The 18,718-nt window shown below is 47.4% G+C and overlaps 7 non-coding genes and 1 pseudogene across 7 annotated transcripts; 4 read left to right on the top strand and 4 right to left on the bottom strand.

Moving 5' to 3' along the window:
* Positions 1-408: 408 nt before the first annotated feature.
* TRNAG-GCC lies at positions 409-479 on the top strand. The gene has a single exon. It is a non-coding gene; the product is annotated as a tRNA-Gly (tRNA).
* A 395-nt stretch (positions 480-874) lies between these two features.
* Positions 875-946, bottom strand: TRNAE-CUC. Its single transcript has one exon. It is a non-coding gene; the product is annotated as a tRNA-Glu (tRNA).
* A 401-nt stretch (positions 947-1,347) lies between these two features.
* On the bottom strand, positions 1,348-1,419 carry TRNAD-GUC. Its single transcript has one exon. It is a non-coding gene; the product is annotated as a tRNA-Asp (tRNA).
* Positions 1,420-2,423: 1,004 nt separating this feature from the next.
* On the bottom strand, positions 2,424-2,494 carry TRNAG-GCC. The gene has a single exon. It is a non-coding gene; the product is annotated as a tRNA-Gly (tRNA).
* Positions 2,495-2,828: 334 nt separating this feature from the next.
* TRNAD-GUC lies at positions 2,829-2,900 on the top strand. Its single transcript has one exon. It is a non-coding gene; the product is annotated as a tRNA-Asp (tRNA).
* A 407-nt stretch (positions 2,901-3,307) lies between these two features.
* TRNAE-CUC lies at positions 3,308-3,379 on the top strand. The gene has a single exon. It is a non-coding gene; the product is annotated as a tRNA-Glu (tRNA).
* Positions 3,380-3,773: 394 nt separating this feature from the next.
* Positions 3,774-3,844, bottom strand: TRNAG-GCC. Its single transcript has one exon. It is a non-coding gene; the product is annotated as a tRNA-Gly (tRNA).
* A 588-nt stretch (positions 3,845-4,432) lies between these two features.
* On the top strand, positions 4,433-7,029 carry LOC118856774 (annotated as a pseudogene).
* The last annotated feature ends 11,689 nt before the right edge of the window (positions 7,030-18,718 follow it).

Raw genomic sequence — 18,718 nt, forward strand, 5'->3', positions numbered from 1 at the left:
GCGGAGTTTCGGGGAGCCCTGGGACTGGTCAGGGAGTCGGCGGGGCCGGCCAGGTAGCAGGGGCCGGGCCGGGGCGGGGCTTGTGGAGACGACAGCGGCTTAGGGGCTTAGCCCGCGGGGTCGCAGCCGCTTCTGTGAACGAGTCTTTCGGGGTCACCTTGTCCTGGGTTCGGGGGCTAAAGGATCGTAGGTTCCTGGGCGCAGGAACTGCCCCGGAGCCCGGGAGGCCAGGCCGGCCGTCTGGAACTCCCGGAGCGTTGCCCTCGGAGAGTGGGTCCCGCCAGAGCTTGAGCCTAGCTAGCTTCAGGAGGGCGGCCGAATGCTTGGCTCTGGTGCAGAGGCTTTGGGGCCACCGGTCCCGGCGAACCTTTACTCAGAGAAGGCGGCCCGGGAGGTTACCCAGCAGTCGCATTGGTGGTTCAGTGGTAGAATTCTCGCCTGCCACGCGGGAGGCCCGGGTTCGATTCCCGGCCAATGCAATCGAATCTTTTTTTTTTTTTTTCCCCAATATATGCTTCCCTTGGCCTCCCCCGTTTTGACACCAAGACATCTCCCTCATCCCGTGCACTTGCAGTTTCACAAATCATTCACACACTCCTCGGTGTAGGATGCCACGAGGGCTTTTCCACCGCACGCCCCTATCACCTCTGATTCGCTTCCTTGCCCGGCTTCTTAGAGGAAAAAAGCGCTTCCCCTCTTACACCGCGACCCAGGTAGCTCCCTTACGATTTCCACGGGAACTCGGCACCCCGACAGCCGCAAACGTTCTTTGGTGGCCCGCTGGGCGGAGTCCCCTACGGATGAGTTACTTAGTCAGTGCTGACCCCCGGGAAGCTTGCAGCCTGGGGAAGGAGGAGAAGGCAGCAAAACATCTTTCCCTGACCGGGAATCGAACCCGGGCCGCGGCGGTGAGAGCGCCGAATCCTAACCACTAGACCACCAGGGAACCCGTATGTGCACTTCCACTCAGCACCCACACAGCTCAAATGCACCAGCCCGCTGCCCTCCTAACTACTCCGAATCCAAACTCCATGCGCCCAAACACCGGGCCCCTTCCCACGTCCTCTCTCTTCCTCTTCCTCCTCCTCTTCATCCTCCACTTCAGTCGCCAACCCCTTCACCCGACAGTTCCTTTCCGAACACCCAAAGCCCTCACCTCGCTTAAGAGGAACGCACGCGGACCAAGGGCGAAAGGAGAAGGAGCCTCGGGAGGCAGTCAAGGAGAGACCCACGACGCGACCCACAGGCTCCACGAAGCCCTAACCCGCCTCCGGCCACCCGGCCACGGGCTGAGAGAAAACGGACAGAAAGCTGTGCGGCCAACAGAAAGAAAAAGCTCAGTCTCGCCTCCCCGTCGGGGAATCGAACCCCGGTCTCCCGCGTGACAGGCGGGGATACTCACCACTATACTAACGAGGACGGCCGCGGGATGACGCTCTTCCCGCGCCCACCCATACATGCCCCGCGCGATCACACTGCTTTTGCCCACTTCACGCTTCCTTCCTCTTGTTCCCAAACACCGCCCAAGCCGAGTTCAGAGCAGGATCAGCCCCGGGACACCCTCGGTCGCTCTGTCACGCTCAGGCTTTCCCCCCACCCGCGGCGGAAGAAAGAGTGAACTCATACCGACGTTCTGGATTGGCTCATCTGACCTATTCCATTGGTCCAAAGGACCAATCTTTGTTTACTCTTTAGGTTTACAATAATACACCATACCTTGAACAGTTCTTTGTTTCTTCAAAAAGAGTTGTTAAAAACGTTTTTGCACATCTTGTCTTTTTCAAATAGTTTTAAGGTTTGTTTGGGTTTTTTTGAGTGTATGCCCGGTAGTGGCGTCCATGGATCAGGGTTTAATGATTTTGGGGGCATCGTTCAAAATTGCTTTTAAGAATGACGGCATCCAACCACAACTACACCAACAGAGCCTTTCTTAATAAACACTTCTTGATTGAGGGTCTGATTGAAGTGAATAGTCCCTACAATTGGAGCTCTCCGAATACAATGAAGGCTCCATCGGTGTAATACTTTCTAAAGGAATTTTTATATTATTTTTCCCCTGAGTTTTGTTATTGCAATTTAGAAATGCTTCCATGCTGGTGGGAGGTGGGGGGTTGAGTGTTAAGTAGCGGCGGACATCTTTTGCAACCGGGAGTTTTACTTACGCTACTTAATTGTCTCGATGAGTTTCGTCTGATTCCTTGCCTTTTTCGATATAAAATGTCAGGAAATAGAGTACCTAACAGTGTACCTATAAGTAAATATTTAAGCACATTTACGTAATTTGTAATGGGTAAATATGCAAGCATTTTTATGCTTCTATTTGGTTGACTCATAAATTACGAATCTTATGAGAAACTTTAAGCATTACACACGAAAGAGAGAACATGTCTCTGTGAAAACATTTGGACGTGAAAAGAAACTCTTGCATTGGCCGGGAATCGAACCCGGGCCTCCCGCGTGGCAGGCGAGAATTCTACCACTGAACCACCAATGCGACGGCGGAAAAAATGGTGTTGGCGGACTCCTAGGTGAAGAGGCAAGAAGCGTCCCAAACAGTGGATACCCACAATTTGGAGAACTACACGCGGATACTTTCCAAGGCGCCGCTGCGCGCCAGCTGCTCTCCACTATCGATCCGATTGGAAGACTCCTGACCTGAAGGCCTGAGCGTGACAGAGCGGCCGAGGGTGTCCCGGGGCTGATCCTGCTCTGAACTCGGCTTGGGCGGTGTTTGGGAACAAGAGGAAGGAAGCGTGAAGTGGGCAAAAGCAGTGTGATCGCGCGGGGCATGTATGGGTGGGCGCGGGAAGAGCGTCATCCTGCGGCCGTCCTCGTTAGTATAGTGGTGAGTATCCCCGCCTGTCACGCGGGAGACCGGGGTTCGATTCCCCGACGGGGAGGCGAGACTGAGCTTTTTCTTTCTGTTGGCCGCACAGCTTTCTGTCCGTTTTCTCTCAGCCCGTGGCCGGGTGGCCGGAGGCGGGTTAGGGCTTCGTGGAGCCTGTGGGTCGCGTCGTGGGTCTCTCCTTGACTGCCTCCCGAGGCTCCTTCTCCTTTCGCCCTTGGTCCGCGTGCGTTCCTCTTAAGCGAGGTGAGGGCTTTGGGTGTTCGGAAAGGAACTGTCGGGTGAAGGGGTTGGCGACTGAAGTGGAGGATGAAGAGGAGGAGGAGGAGGAAGAGGAAGAGAGAGGACGTGGGAAGGGGCCCGGTGTTTGGGCGCATGGAGTTTGGATTCGGAGTAGTTAGGAGGGCAGCGGGCTGGTGCATTTGAGCTGTGTGGGTGCTGAGTGGAAGTGCACATACGGGTTCCCTGGTGGTCTAGTGGTTAGGATTCGGCGCTCTCACCGCCGCGGCCCGGGTTCGATTCCCGGTCAGGGAAAGATGTTTTGCTGCCTTCTCCTCCTTCCCCAGGCTGCAAGCTTCCCGGGGGTCAGCACTGACTAAGTAACTCATCCGTAGGGGACTCCGCCCAGCGGGCCACCAAAGAACGTTTGCGGCTGTCGGGGTGCCGAGTTCCCGTGGAAATCGTAAGGGAGCTACCTGGGTCGCGGTGTAAGAGGGGAAGCGCTTTTTTCCTCTAAGAAGCCGGGCAAGGAAGCGAATCAGAGGTGATACGGGCGTGCGGTGGAAAAGCCCTCGTGGCATCCTACACCGAGGAGTGTGTGAATGATTTGTGAAACTGCAAGTGCACGGGATGAGGGAGATGTCTTGGTGTCAAAACGGGGGAGGCCAAGGGAAGCATATATTGGGGAAAAAAAAAAAAAAGATTCGATTGCATTGGCCGGGAATCGAACCCGGGCCTCCCGCGTGGCAGGCGAGAATTCTACCACTGAACCACCAATGCGACTGCTGGGTAACCTCCCGGGCCGCCTTCTCTGAGTAAAGGTTCGCCGGGACCGGTGGCCCCAAAGCCTCTGCACCAGAGCCAAGCATTCGGCCGCCCTCCTGAAGCTAGCTAGGCTCAAGCTCTGGCGGGACCCACTCTCCGAGGGCAACGCTCCGGGAGTTCCAGACGGCCGGCCTGGCCTCCCGGGCTCCGGGGCAGTTCCTGCGCCCAGGAACCTACGATCCTTTAGCCCCCGAACCCAGGACAAGGTGACCCCGAAAGACTCGTTCACAGAAGCGGCTGCGACCCCGCGGGCTAAGCCCCTAAGCCGCTGTCGTCTCCACAAGCCCCGCCCCGGCCCGGCCCCTGCTACCTGGCCGGCCCCGCCGACTCCCTGACCAGTCCCAGGGCTCCCCGAAACTCCGCGAAGGTTCCGGAGGAGCCGAGTCCCTGCTTCCCATTGGTCTCTGTCGGGCGGAGGGGCGGGCTCCTCCAGAGCCTTTCTCCGGGGTTCCGGACTCCCCGAGAAGGTGCCCGAAAGTTCGCGGGCGGAGGCGGAGAGAGGAGGCGGGTCCCGGGCCACAGGATAAAGAGGCCGGCCCCGAGCAGAGCCCAACACACCCATCCCAGCTGAGAGAAAGCGCAGAGAGTAGCAGGATCCGAAACCCAGCTGCAGGCCCGCCCGAGATCCAGGACCCACTCCCTCCAGCAGCGGCACCAGCAGCAGCGTCCGTCCTTCCGTCAGTGAACAGAGACACCGAGAACCAGGAGGACCAGAGTCGGGGGAACCCTCCCGCCGTGTGTGAGCCCAGCACTTCTTGGTATCCGGCGGCTGTGCCAGGAGCCGCGCAGAGCCCCGCAGAGGCAGCTCGTCCCCGTCCAGTGCCGGAGAGAAGGAGGGCGGGTGTCCCTGAGCCATGGGTACCCCCCAGGGAACGGCTATCGGCATCGACCTGGGCACGACCTATTCGTGCGTGGGCGTGTTCCAGCACGGCAGGGTGGAGATCATCGCCAACGACCAGGGCAACCGCACCACGCCGAGCTACGTGGCCTTCACGGAGAGCGAGCGGCTGGTGGGCGATGCGGCCAAAAACCAGGTGGCCATGAACCCGCAGAACACCGTCTTTGACGCCAAGCGGCTGATCGGGCGCAAGTTCTCCGACGAGGTGGTGCAGGCGGACGTGAAACACTGGCCCTTCCAGGTGGTGAGTGAGGGCGGGAAGCCCAAGGTGCGGGTGTCCTACAAAGGCGAGAGCAAGGCCTTCTACTCGGAGGAGATCTCCTCCATGGTGCTGAGCAAGATGAAGGAGACGGCGGAGGCCTACCTGGGGCACCCGGTGAGCAACGCGGTCATCACCGTGCCAGCCTACTTCAACGACTCGCAGCGCCAGGCCACCAAAGACGCGGGGGCCATCGCGGGGCTCAACGTGCTGAGGATCATCAACGAGCCCACGGCGGCGGCCATCGCCTACGGGCTGGACAGGTCGAGCAAGGGGGAGCGCAACGTGCTCATCTTCGACCTGGGGGGCGGCACCTTCGACGTGTCCATCCTCACCATCGACGGTGGCGTCTTTGAGGTGAAGGCCACTGCCGGGGACACCCACCTGGGCGGGGAGGACTTTGACAACCGGCTGGTGAGCCACTTTGTGCAAGAGTTCCAGCGCAAACACAGGAAGGACCTGAGTCAGAGCAAGCGGGCCCTGAGGAGGCTGCGGACAGCCTGTGAGCGCGCCAAGCGCACGCTGTCCTCCAGCACCCAGGCCAACCTGGAGATCGATTCCCTCTATGAGGGGGTGGACTTCTACACGACCATCACCCGGGCCCGCTTCGAGGAACTGTGCTCCGACCTCTTCCGGGGAACCCTGGAGCCCGTGGAAAAGGCCCTGCGGGACGCCAAGATGGACAAGGGCCAGATCCACGACGTCGTGCTGGTGGGGGGCTCCACCCGCATCCCCAAGGTGCAGAAGCTGCTGCAGGACTTCTTCCACGGCAAGGAGCTGAACAAGAGCATCAACCCCGACGAAGCCGTGGCCTACGGGGCGGCGGTGCAGGCGGCCGTGTTGATGGGGGACAAGTCCGCGAAGGTGCAAGACCTGCTTCTGCTCGACGTGGCTCCCCTGTCCCTGGGCCTGGAGACGGCGGGCGGGGTGATGACCACCCTGATCAAGCGAAACTCCACCATCCCCACCAAGCAGACGCAGACCTTCACCACCTACTCGGACAACCAGCCGGGCGTCCTGATCCAAGTGTACGAGGGGGAGCGGGCCATGACCCGGGACAACAACCTGCTGGGACGCTTCGAGCTGTCGGGCATCCCCCCTGCGCCGCGGGGGGTGCCCCAGGTCGAGGTCACCTTTGACGTCGACGCCAACGGCATCTTGAACGTCTCAGCCACGGACAAGAGCACGGGCAAAGCCAACAGGATCACCATCACCAACGACAAGGGCCGGCTCAGCAGGGAGGAGGTGGAGAGGATGGTGCAGGAGGCCGAGAGGTACAAGGCCGAGGACGAGGCTCAGCGGGAGAGGGTAGCTGCTAAGAACTCCCTCGAGGCCTACGTCTTCCACCTCGAGAGCACCGTGCAAGAGGACGGCCTTCGGGACAAGATCGAGGAAGAAGACAGGAGGAAGGTGCTGCAGAAGTGCCAGGAGGTCCTCTCCTGGTTGGAGGGCAACCAACTGGCCGACAAGGAGGAGTACGAACATCAGAAGAAGGAGTTGGAACGCCTGTGCCATCCCATCATTGCCCAGCTCTACCGGGCACCCGGGGCACCTGCTTCGGGGAGCAGCTGTGGGGCCCAGCCCGGCAGACCAACCCCACCCCCGGACCCACCATTGAAGAGGTGGATTGAGTCACACCTCCCAGCTGGGGACCTTGGGGCTCGGCCTCTGAGGCCTTTTCTCTCAATGCTGCTTATTCCTCCGGACTTTGGTCCTTTCCCTTCGGGCCTCTTAGGCCTTTGCCCCAGATGCTTTAGTGGGGACTCCCGTTCTCAGCTGCTTCTGGAAATGAGCCCTCCTCATTTGACTTTTCTCCCTTCACCTTCCCCTTCTTCCCGGAACAAGCATGGCCTGTACAGGTCTTCCTACCCTTGTACTTATGGATGTATTATGTTACATGTATTTTTATATGGCTTCTTCTGTGAAATAGTTCTGTTGTTTCTGTACAGAAAAATGGTCTTGGAATAAAGGGTGGAAAATAAACAGCAACTCCAAAGTTTGTCTCTCTTTGCAATCCAGTAAGTCAAGAGGGTTAGGGGTCTGGGATGACTGAGCCCTTAGAGTGTCCCCTCCTCTGCAAAGTGCTTTTCCCTGCATGTCGACAAGGAGCAGGTTTCCTTAAGCAGCCCTTTGCACAGACAGCTTAGTTGTGTGTAGAAAACACTAAAGAATCTGTCCAATGCCACACTGTCATATGAACCAATCCCCTGGCTTTGTGACTGGCACAGGTCGGTGATGCTGGGCAAAGCCAGGCACAAACCAATGAGCGAAGGCAGGAACAAGAGCAGAGAATCCCTATGCACTCCCTGCTTTGGAAAGCAGGAAGGCCACCTGGACGCTTAGGCACCTTCTTTGCTCCTGTTTAGAAGAGACAGAAAGCTGCTCTCCAGCCTTGGCCTTTGTTGGCTCAGGTGCCCTGGATCTGTGGTACTTACTGGGGCAGGCAGTTGTCACTTAATCAATGGACGGATCGATCAGCCAGCATTCATTGAATGTCCACCATGTGCCGGGCACTGTGCTGGGTCTTCTGGATGTAAAGACAAAAATGATAGGCCCCAAGCCCCAAAGTGCATGCGTTCCTTAGGGGGAGACAACATGTACACAAGTAAATAGCCACAAAATAATTCAGTACAAAATACATGATTTTCTGGTTCAGGGAGGCCCTCAAAGCCAGGGGATCAGGAAAGGCTGCATGGATGAGGTGGCATCTGAGCTGAGCTCTGAGGGAACCTAGGGCTTGGAGAGGAGGAGGAGTGCCTTCCAGGCAAGGGGTGGGGTGGGGTGGGGTGGTGGGTGGGGAAGGCAGCCTGGGAAAAGGCTTTTCTGTTTCGCTGGATGGACTTTCTTGCAGCTTCCCCAAGAGAGAAGTGAGGAGTAAGTGGGGACAAAGGAACTGTGAACCTCCTTTTCCAGCTGTTCCTAACTGAATGGCTTAGTGCAAGTAAAGCGGAGGCTGAGGCATTAGCAAGTGGGTCTATGCCTGCCTGGGTAACCTGCCATAAGGCAGAATCTGTTCTCTGGCTCTGTAGGAATTGTGAGCCTGGCAGCAGAGAGGGGATTTGGAAAACATCCATCCTACCCTACTTCCACTAACCAGGATCAAAGCAGCCAGGTATAGTCTCAGAAAATGTCGTGACTGGGAACCATACACCCTCACAGCTCAGTGAGGAGATTGGTGCAGACCTAGAGAAAACTTTTGCCAGAGTAGAGACAGATGGTTGTTTGACACCTTTGAATCTCCATCCCATCTCAGGTGCCGTGGGTGCTGTACTAGCTCAGATCTCTGATGATCCTAGCCCTGCAGCCCTCACTAACCTAAGAAAGATGACAACATAACTCTCTTTCTTAGCATTTACTGTGGGCCAAAATGCATGATTTCTCCTTTTCCAGGGACCAGAGAATGTGATTTGGAGGAAAATTTGGACTGAGGCCCTAGTAATTGCTGCCCTGTCCCCATCTATCATGAGCTCTTCTTTAAGTTTCAGACCTTCCCTGCTGGCATCTGTCTGGGGAGGGATGGTCAGAAATGCGTCCTGTCTCTTAAGCTCTGTTGTTGTTCAGTTGATTTTCAGTCTTGTCCAACTAACCCATTATAAAGTGTCTAGGAGCTTTCCCCAATAAAGTGGGAAAAGTAGGTGGATATTGATGGCCCATGCTGTAACTGTAGACTGCCTATCTTAGCCCTCCTCCCATGGTCATTATACACCTATACATACGTACACATACATACATGCATACATATATACATACTCACATACATACATACACACATACATACAGAATGATTCTTGATTGGCTATATTCACACAATGCATATTTGTTATTTTATCTCCCTTAACCTATGTGAAATAAGATGGTATGCAAAATCCATAAAGTTCCCTTATGACAAACAAGGAAACGAGGTTAGTCTGGCATAATCTATCCTGGATGAAGTCATGCTGGTTCTTTGTAATCACTACTTCCCTTTTCTATCCCATTCCAGAATTTTTCTAGAAGGAGGAGTGAGACTGACTGGCATACAGTTTGCAGACCCTGTTCCCTTTCCCCCTTTTGAAAATTGGAGCATTTGCCCTCCTCCCATCCAGTAATTCCTTTCCCATTCAAACATATTGAGTACCCTCTGACAAAACCAGCTGAAACGGTCGTTTGACAATGTTGCCACCTGGTGGTCAAACTGTAAAGTACTCTCCACCCACCCCAGCGGGCCTTGCTGATTAATTAATGCTTGCTGGGTTGATTCAAATCCACAAACATTTGTTAAATGTCTACTGCATGCCAGCTTCCTCAGCCATGTCAGCTTCCCAGGAGCTCACAGTCTAACGGAGGAGATTATATGCAAACGACTAAGTCTAAACAAGAGATATACTGGGTCAATTGGAGATATTCCAATCTCAGAGGGAAAGCATTAAGATTAAAGAGGAATTGGGTGGGGATTGATTGATTGATTTTAACTCCTACTTGAAGGAAGCCTGGGAAGCCTGAGAAGCCAGGGGACAGAGATAAGGAGGGAGAGAGTTGCAGGCCTGGAGAACAGCCAGGAAAAATGCCTCACTGGATCAAAAATGGGTGTGAGGGTGTGAGGTTTAAGAAGATTGGAAAGGCAGGAGGGGTCAGGTTATGAAAGGCTTTAAAAGTCAAACAGACAATTTTATATTTGACCTTGGAGACAACAGATGTTGATTGAACAGGGCGGTGACATGGTTAGAATTAAGCTTCAGAAAGGTCAGTTGAATAGTTAGGTGGAGGATGAATTGGAGTGTGAAGACACAGAGCAGGGTGACCAATCAGCAGGCTATTGCAATATTACAGGCACGAGGAGATGAGGGCCTGCACTAGGAGATACATGGCAATGTCAGAGGAGAGAAGAGGGGTTGTATACAAGAGGAGTCAGGAAGTTGGAATGAACATAACTTGGCAGTTGATTGAATATGGAGACAATGAGAGATTTCTTCATGACTGAGAGTGTGGTGCCCTCCAGGGTAATAAAGAGATTAGGAAAGGGGAGGCTTTGAGGGGAAAGATAACCAGTTTTGGACGTGTTGAATTTAGATGGTCCACAGGACATACAGTTCTGGATGTTCATAGTCAGTCGGAGATGAGAGGCCGGAGGTCTGGAGAGAAGTTGGGGCTGATTAAGGAGACCTGTGAATCATCATCATAGAGATGACAGTGGAACCCATGGAAAATGGCAAGATTGTTAAGTAAAATGGTACACAAGGAGAAGAGAAGAGGTTCCAGAATAGAGCCTTGAGGGTCACCCATGGTTAGTGGATGTGATCTGGATGAAGTCCAGCACAATGCTCAGAGAAGTCAAAGAAGCAAGAGAGAGCAATGTCATCAAAACCCAGAGAGAATGGGGTATCAAAGAGAAGATGGTAATCGATGGCGACATACTGCAAAACGGTAAAGAAAAAATGAGGGTTTAAGATGAGGCTATTAGATTTGGTGATTAAGAGATTATTAGTGACTTTAGAGAGAGCAAGTTCAGTGGGATGATGAAGTCAGAAGGCAGATTTTCAATTTCACCATTTGTTTGAACAAAAAAAAGATTTAAATTTCATATAATCAAAATCACAAATTCTGTCTTCTTTTTAGGAGGATCCTCTCTATCATTTGTTTAGTCATGGACTCTTCCCTATACATAGATCTGAAAGGTGATCTCTTACTTGCTCCTCTTATTTCTTTATGATGTGACTTTTCATATCTGTGTCATGCATCAGGGAATTAGTCTAAACTTAATTTCTGTATAGGTTTCCCAGGGGTTTTTTTGTCAAATAGTGAGCCCTCCCTGCCCCCCTTCCTTGCGTTTATTGAACACTGTGCTATTGTGTTTGTTTGCTTCTGTGTGTTGTGTACCTTAATCTGTATCACTGATCAACCTCTCTCTTTTTTAACTAGTACCAAATCATTGGAATGATTACTGCTTTGCCGTACAATTTGAGATCTGGTATGTACTGATAGGGGCAGCTAGGTGGCAAAGTAGATAGAGTGCCAGGGTCTAGAGTCAGGAAGACCTGAGTTTAAATCAGGCCTCAAACACTTACCAGCTGTGTGACTCTAGGCAAATCTCTTAACCCTCTTTGCCTCAGTTTCTTCATCTCGAAAATGAGCTGGAGAAGGAAATGGCAAACCACTCCAGTGTCTTTGCCAAGACAATCTCAGTATAGTCATGGGGATTTGGACATGACTGAAAAACACTTACAGCAAGATCTCCTTCCTTCTCACTTGTTTTTGTCATTATTATCCTTGAGATTTTGGGCCTTTTTCCCCCTCCATTTGAATTCTGTCATTATTTGTCTAGCTCTTTAAAATATTCCTTTGGCAGCTTGACTGGCACAGCACTTAATAAGTAAGTTAATTTAAGTAATATTGTCATCTTTGTTATGTTGGCTTGACCTATCCATGAGCAATTAATGTTTTTACAAATATTCAGGTTTGTATTTTTGTAAAAAATAAATTATAGTTAGATTCATATAGTTTTTAGGTGCCTCTTGGTACACAAAGTTCAACATATTTTATAGCTTTTGTAGTTATTTTGAATGGAATTATTCTTTCTCTCCCTTTTTGCTTAATTTTTAAAATGACATCCAGGAGTGCAGATTTATGTGGATTTATTTTATATCATGCAACTTTGCTGAATTGCTTCATTAACTTTTGGTCAACTTTTTAGCATTTTCAAAGTAAATCATTATATAGTTTTGTTTCCACTTTGTCTATTCTTATGCCCTTGATTTCTCTTTCTTTTCTTATTGCTACCGCTAGTATTCCCAGCACGACATTAAGAGGTAATGATGATAATGGGAATCCTTGCTTCACCTCTGATTTTATTGGAATGGTCTCTGACTTTTTCTCCACTATATATAATGTTTGCTCTTAGATTGAGATAGATATTTATTATATTAAGGAAAGGTTTGTTTGTTCTTATTCCTTCTAGAGTTTTAAATAGTAATGGGTGCTGGTTATTGTCAAAAGTATTTTTCAGCATCTATTAATAAGATATGCTTTTTATCAGTTAGATTATTTATATAATTCATCATATTCATAGTCTTCCACATTTTGAACCAACCCTGCATGCCTAGTAAAAATACTGTCCGGTAATAGTGTACACATTTCTCTAATTTTTTTTTGGTAGTTTACTTACTGATATTCCATTTTAACTGTTTGTATCAATGTTTATTAGGGATATTGGTCTGGGTTTTTTTCCCCCCTCTTTGATTTATTAATCCAAATCATATTTGTAACATAAGGATAGGGAGAAATTTTTCCTGTCTTATTATTGTAAATAGTTTATATAATATTAGAATTAGTTGTTCTTTGAATGTTTGATAAAATTCATCTTATAATCCCATCTGAGAATGGAATTTTTTACTTTGGGAATTCATTTATTGCTTGTTCAATTTCTCTCTTCAGTGTTGGGTTACTTAAGTAGTGTATTTCTTAGTCTATTAATCTAAGCATTTTATATTTCTGTAACTATTCATCCATCCTCTAAACCACCAGTTTTCTGAAAGCGTAATTGGGCAAACAATTTTCTGATAATTTCCTCAGATTTTTAGTTCTCTTTCTTTATTGATAAAATTTGGCTTTCCTGTCTCTTTTGAAAAATTATAATTAGCTAACTATTTAGCTATTTTATTAACTTTTTGAAAAAACTGCTCTCAGTTTTATAGTCTTTTCCTTTAATTTTTATTACTCTCTTCTTTAATTTTCAGGATTTCTACTTTGATATTTGATTGGATAGTTTTTATTTGTTATTGTTCACATTTCTTTTTCCCTAGCATGCCCAATGCTTTGATTTGGTTTTTTTTTTTCCTTTCTTTTTTCTCCAAACAGTGCTTTAGCTGCATTCCTTAAGTTTTTGTATGTTTGCTCATATTGTCATTTTCTTTGATGAAATTTTCTATTGCTTTTTTAATTGTTCTTTGAATTATGCTTAGTCACCAATTGCTTTTTAATTCTTCTTTAAGGGCCTTTTATTGAATATACTTTCTATTACATTGTGATAAGTAAATGATGTGTTTAATATTTCTGCTTTTCCACATTTAGGGGAGAGATTTTTATTTCTAATACATGGTCAATTTTTGTAAAAATTGCCATGTATATCTCAGAGGTGTATAAATTCCTTTTTATTCCTTCCAAATAACTGCCAAGAACTAGCACCTTTTTTTTTTTCTGGAGTTCTATTCATGTCCTTCACTAGTTTTTTGTTTTTCTTCTGGTTTGATTCATCAGGGTGTGAAAGGGGTAAATTAAGTTTTTTGGCTTATTTCTTCTGCAATTGGATTTTTTCCTTTAAATATTTAGATGCTATATTATATATAAATACATGTGCGTATATATTTATATTGAGTCATTGTATATGATACCTTTAAGCGTACTTTAGGTTACCTGTTTATTTTTTGTCATGTCCACAATTGTTGTAACCTTATTAGAAATCATGATTACTATCCCTGCTTTTTTGAGTTCAGCTGAAGCATAATGATTTTTGCTCTAGCCTCTCATTTTAGCTCTATGTATGTCTTTGAGTTTTAAATGTTTTTTGTACATGATGTATTGTTAAATTCTGCTTGCTGACCCATTCTACTATCCTATTCCATTCTGAGGGTGAATTCATTCCCTTCATGACAATGGTTATGATGGTTAGAGCTGTATTTCTCTCCATCCCATCCTCTTGTACTTTTCCCTCTCTTTGTTCCCAACCCCCCCTTGATGAATAAAAAGATGGTAAAAGAGAGGACGTTTGCCTGCTACTTGTGATCTGTAAATGAAGTGGCCTGTTTCCCCTCTATGGCAGATCCTGTGTTCCCTTTGCCCCACCCTTGATCCTAGGTTTCTGCTCTTTTTTTTTGTCTCCTTCCCCCTTTTATTTTCCTCTTTGGACACTGTACTTTCTTATGCTTATGACTATTCCCTTATTTCCCTCTTTAACCCCTTTCTCCCACTCTCCAGTCCCAGGCTTCTCCCATTTCCATTTTACATTTAACGTATTTCCATATCACCATCTTTGTGCAAGTGTGTTGGTGGGTGGGTATGGGTATGGGTGTAGTTCCATTCAGTCTTCCTTTGTCTTGTTCAAATGAAATTGAGCTTCATGAGATACCCATTTCCTCTACCCCTTCCTTCAGGTTTAAATATAGGTCACCAAATATAGGTCACTTTCTACATCTCTTTATATGACGGGGCAACTAGGTGGTTCACTGGATAGTGTTCTGGGCCTGGAATCAGGAAGGCTTGGGTTCAGATCCAGCCTCAAACACTTATTAGCTGTGTGACCCTGGGCAAGTCACTTCACCCTGTTTGCCTCAGTTTCCTCATCTGTAAAATAATCTGGGAAAGGAAATGGCAAACCACTCCAATATCTTTGTCAAGAAAACCCTAAATGGGTCACAAAGGGTTGGATACAACTGAACAACAAAAAACACCATATGAGAGTTATTTGCCTCACCTTCCTCCTCTTTTCTTCCCCCGTATAATCTCCTAACATTTCAATTACTGTCTTCTCCTGAGACCATTAAAACATAATGAAACCATCCCCAAGGCCTCCTCTGTCTGTCAGATTTAACTTTCTCTCTGATGCTTGATGATATAGTAAGGTTTTGAGAAAATATTTTTTTCCTGTCCTCCTATTAGCATACAAACAATTCATCACTACGTAGTCATCCCTTCCAAATGAACATATATGTTTACTTTTTCTCTTGCCTCCTGTTTCCATTTCAAAATGTCTACTCAGCTCTAGCCTTTTCATCTGGAATGACCAGAGATTCTCTATTTTAGTAAGGGCTCATTTGCTGCTCCCAACCCCCGCCCCAGCATTATATTTACTTTGTCAGATAAGATACTCTTGGTTTTGCCTTTTGGAATATCATATTCTAAGGTTTCGTCTTATTTGTGGTGCTGCTTACTAAGACTTTTTGATCCCAGCTGTGACTCTTTCCTTTCCAGTCGATTGTAGGATTTTCTCTTTGACCTCGGAGCTCTGAATTTTGACTCCTGAGTTCCTGAGAATTTTCATTTTGAGGACCTTTTTTTTTTTTTTTTGAGACATAAGCAAGTGGTGTTGAGAATGAGCCTGAATACAATGCCCTCTTAGTTGAGGTTCGATTAGGGATGAAGTGAGGCACTGGAAAGTCAGTGAACACTTAACAGAGGCTTGTTAACCCTAACATAGCAAGTATATGTAATAAGGACACAGTGGAAATCAGTTTCCAAGGATGTGCCCCGCATCCCCCCCCCCCCCGCACCCCCCCCATCTCCATACAGAAATTTGTTTGGTTAGCAGGGCAAAGTATGTGGTCTTCAGACATCCCCAAGGTGAAGGGGCACTGACTCCATGTGAGTGGCACTTTTTATACGCTTAGGTGACCAGGAAGCTGCATCAAGGAAGGCAGGGTTCAATCAGGTGCTAGAGATAGCTTTGTCTTTTTAGTATTATTTTTAGCCTTTTAGTTCATTGCCAGTAAATATTTACTAAGTGTTTACTATGTGCCAGGCACTGTGCTAAGTCCTGGGGATACGAATACAAATAAAAAGACAGTCCCTGACCTCAGTGAGCTTACCATCTAATGGGGGAAGACAACTGACAAAAAAAAGTTCAAAAGGGGGTGTGTGGGGAGGAGAAGATCCCTGGCTCAGGGTATGATGAAGTCCAAAAGCAGTGTAACTGTTGGGAAATGAGGAGAAGATTATGCTGGCTCTCTTACTTAAACAGAGTCCCGGCTCTGCCCTCTTGTCAGAGGGTCCAATCACAAGGGCAGAGGGTTCTGACTCAATATTTCAAGATAATGAGATTTCCCAATGATGATTTTAGGAAAAACCTAATGCCTGTTGTGAGGAAGTGAGGGATACTCTAGTCCTATTACAGTTGGATTCTTTCCATTTTCACTTTGCCCTTTGGTTCTATGAGTTCTGGGCAGGTTTTATTTATGGTTTCTTAAAATACAGTTTCCAAGCTTCCAAGCTTTTTGTTATTGTTGCTGTTAGGATTTTCAGATAGTACAATAATTCTTAAATTGTCTCTCCTTGGCCAATTTTTCAGGCCAGTTGTTTTCAATATTATATTTCTTACTTCTTTTGTTTTTCAACCTTTTTATTTTGTTTTACTATTTCTTGTTGTCTTCTTGAGTTGTTTTTTGTTTGACTCAATCAGATTTTTAGGGCATTCGATTCTTGGGTAAGATTTCCAAGGATCTGTTTGAAGGTCTCACTTCTTGCCATTCTCACCTCCCATTTTGTAGGTCTTGTTTCATTTTGCTAGGTACTCCCATAATCCTTGTGGTTAAGACATTGCCCTTTCTCCCCCACCTCTTTACCCTTCTCTATTTGGAGTTGTTAATCGGTTACTCTCTTCCTCTAGGTGTACCCCTTGCGTGTTTCTCACTCCAAGATCTTTTTACATAGTTTTCAGTATCTCTTTGGTCTGCTCATAACAGCAACCTCAATGTCTAGGACTAAGGGAGAGGGGCTACACCTGGTCCAGCACTCCTGGATGGGGTGGGTGAATCCTGCCTGCTTCTGAGTGGGAAGTACAAGACCAGGGGTGGGTTACATGTGGCCAGGAGGCCAAAGGTTCCCCTGACCCCTGGACAGGACCAAGCCCTACCCTCTACAGGGATTTCCTGGCTCGGTCTCCTGCTGTAATTCTGGCCCAGGCTTCTGGCTTGCTGGGCTGGACTGGGCTGGGTTACCTGCTCTTTCCAAGCCTCTGGGAGGCTCCTCTGCTGCAGCCTTTTTCTGCTGTCTCACCCCCTTGTAGGACTCTCTCTGTGGCCTTTCTCTTGGTTCTGGCCTTCAGGGCTCCATTGTCATGGGGTTGCTTTTGACTGAGCCTTCTACCAAAGTGTTGTCAGTGGGAGGAGCCTAACCTCTGGCTTGGGGAAAAAAAACCAACAACAGTGTATTCTCAGAGAGCTCACAGTCTAGTAGAAGACAACACACATAGGCCAATAGTGGTCAAAGAAGGATATTTTGGTTTGAAAAGTCACATGGGTGATGAGTGGAGCTGTAAAAGAGTCAACTGACACTCTTTCCAGAAGTAATATTCCCAGAGCAACAGGTGGAAACTCTAGCTAGCTGCACATGTGTCTGGGAAATTCTATGGAAGAGAGAGGGATACCCTTTAGGATGGCTCTGTAGAATGCATTCTGTCGTACAGTGATCTCTAAAGTACAGACTGTACAATTTTTCTGAGGCTAATCCATTTTTTAAAAATGTTTGTTGGTATCATTTGTTTTTATATCATCTTCAGTTCCAAATATATTCCTTGCTGCTCCCCTTCTAACAAAGTAAAGTAGTAGAAGAAGAAGAAGATCTAATTAAAAGAGATAAGGAAGGAAACTACATCCTGCTGAAAGGTATCATCGACAATGAAGTAATATCAACACTAAACATATATGTGCCAACTGGTATGGCATACAGATTCTTAGAGGAAAAGTTAAGGGAGTTGCAGGAAGAAATAGATAACAAAACTATACTAGTGGGGGACCTCAACCTTCCCCTCTCAGAACTAGATAAATCTAGCCACAAAATAAACAAGAGAGAAGTAAAGGAGATGAATAGAAGTCCAGCAAAGTTAGATATGGTTGACCTCTAGAGATAATTGAATGGGGACAGAAAGGAATATACCTTTTTCTCAGTGGTACATGGCGCCTACACAAAAATTGACCATGTATTGGGGCATTAAAAACTTCATAATCCAATGCAGAGAGGCAGAAATATTAAATGCCTCCTTTTCAGATCATGATGCAATAAAAATTACATGTAATAAAGGGCCATGGAAAGACAGACTAAAATTTAATTGGAAACTAAATAATCTAATGCTAAAGAATGAATGGGTCAAACAACAAATCATAGAAACAATCAATAACTTCCTCCAAGAGAACGACAATAATGGGACAACATACCAAAACTTATGGGATGCAGCGGTAGCAGTTCTTGAGGGAAGTTTTATATCTCTAAATGCTTACGTGAATAAAATAGAGAAAGAAGAGATCAATGAATTTGGACATGCAACTAAAAAAAAAAAAACCTAGAAAAAGAACAAATTAAATATCCTGACCTAAATACCAAATTAGAAATTCTGAAAACCCTTACTTCTTACTCCTCCATCTTGGCTCCCAGAAGCAGAACCTCAGACTGGAAATCTGCAAGCTTTCAGTGCTCCCAAAGTAGTGTGTTCTTTGGCAAAATCTGCTCCCTGCCCTCCTGTTCCAGGCTTGGAACTGAGCAATATGCCTATGGGCTTAGCCCTAGTTTGAAGTTCCAGTAGCATTCTGGCAACTGCATGTGACAATCAATAAACTTATTAACTTGAGGTAATTTCTACCTCCTGATTTTTATGACCTAATGATACTCCCTTCTGTCTTATCTATCTTCATCTTTTTCTCTTTCTGGCTTCTAACTTTCCTCTGCCTATGACGGTTCCTTCCTCTTCTTTGCTGATGAATGCCCATCATCCCTCGGTTTTCTCCCAGTTCATAAATTCCTCGGCCTCCCTCTTCCTCTTCTTCTCTTTCCTTCTCCGTCTACTTCTCCCTCTTCTTTTTCCTCTTAGGAAAAGAAATTTGTCAGACTCAGCCAATGTGCCAGTTGTCCTGTTTAATTGCAGTTCTTTGTTACATGGCAGGTTTCTGCAGTCACCAGGAAGTTAAGTGTCACCCTAGATAGAATTCTGAAC

Source organism: Trichosurus vulpecula, chromosome 7 (assembly GCF_011100635.1).
Source record: "Trichosurus vulpecula isolate mTriVul1 chromosome 7, mTriVul1.pri, whole genome shotgun sequence".
In the NCBI taxonomy this organism is placed as follows: Eukaryota; Metazoa; Chordata; class Mammalia; order Diprotodontia; family Phalangeridae; genus Trichosurus; species Trichosurus vulpecula.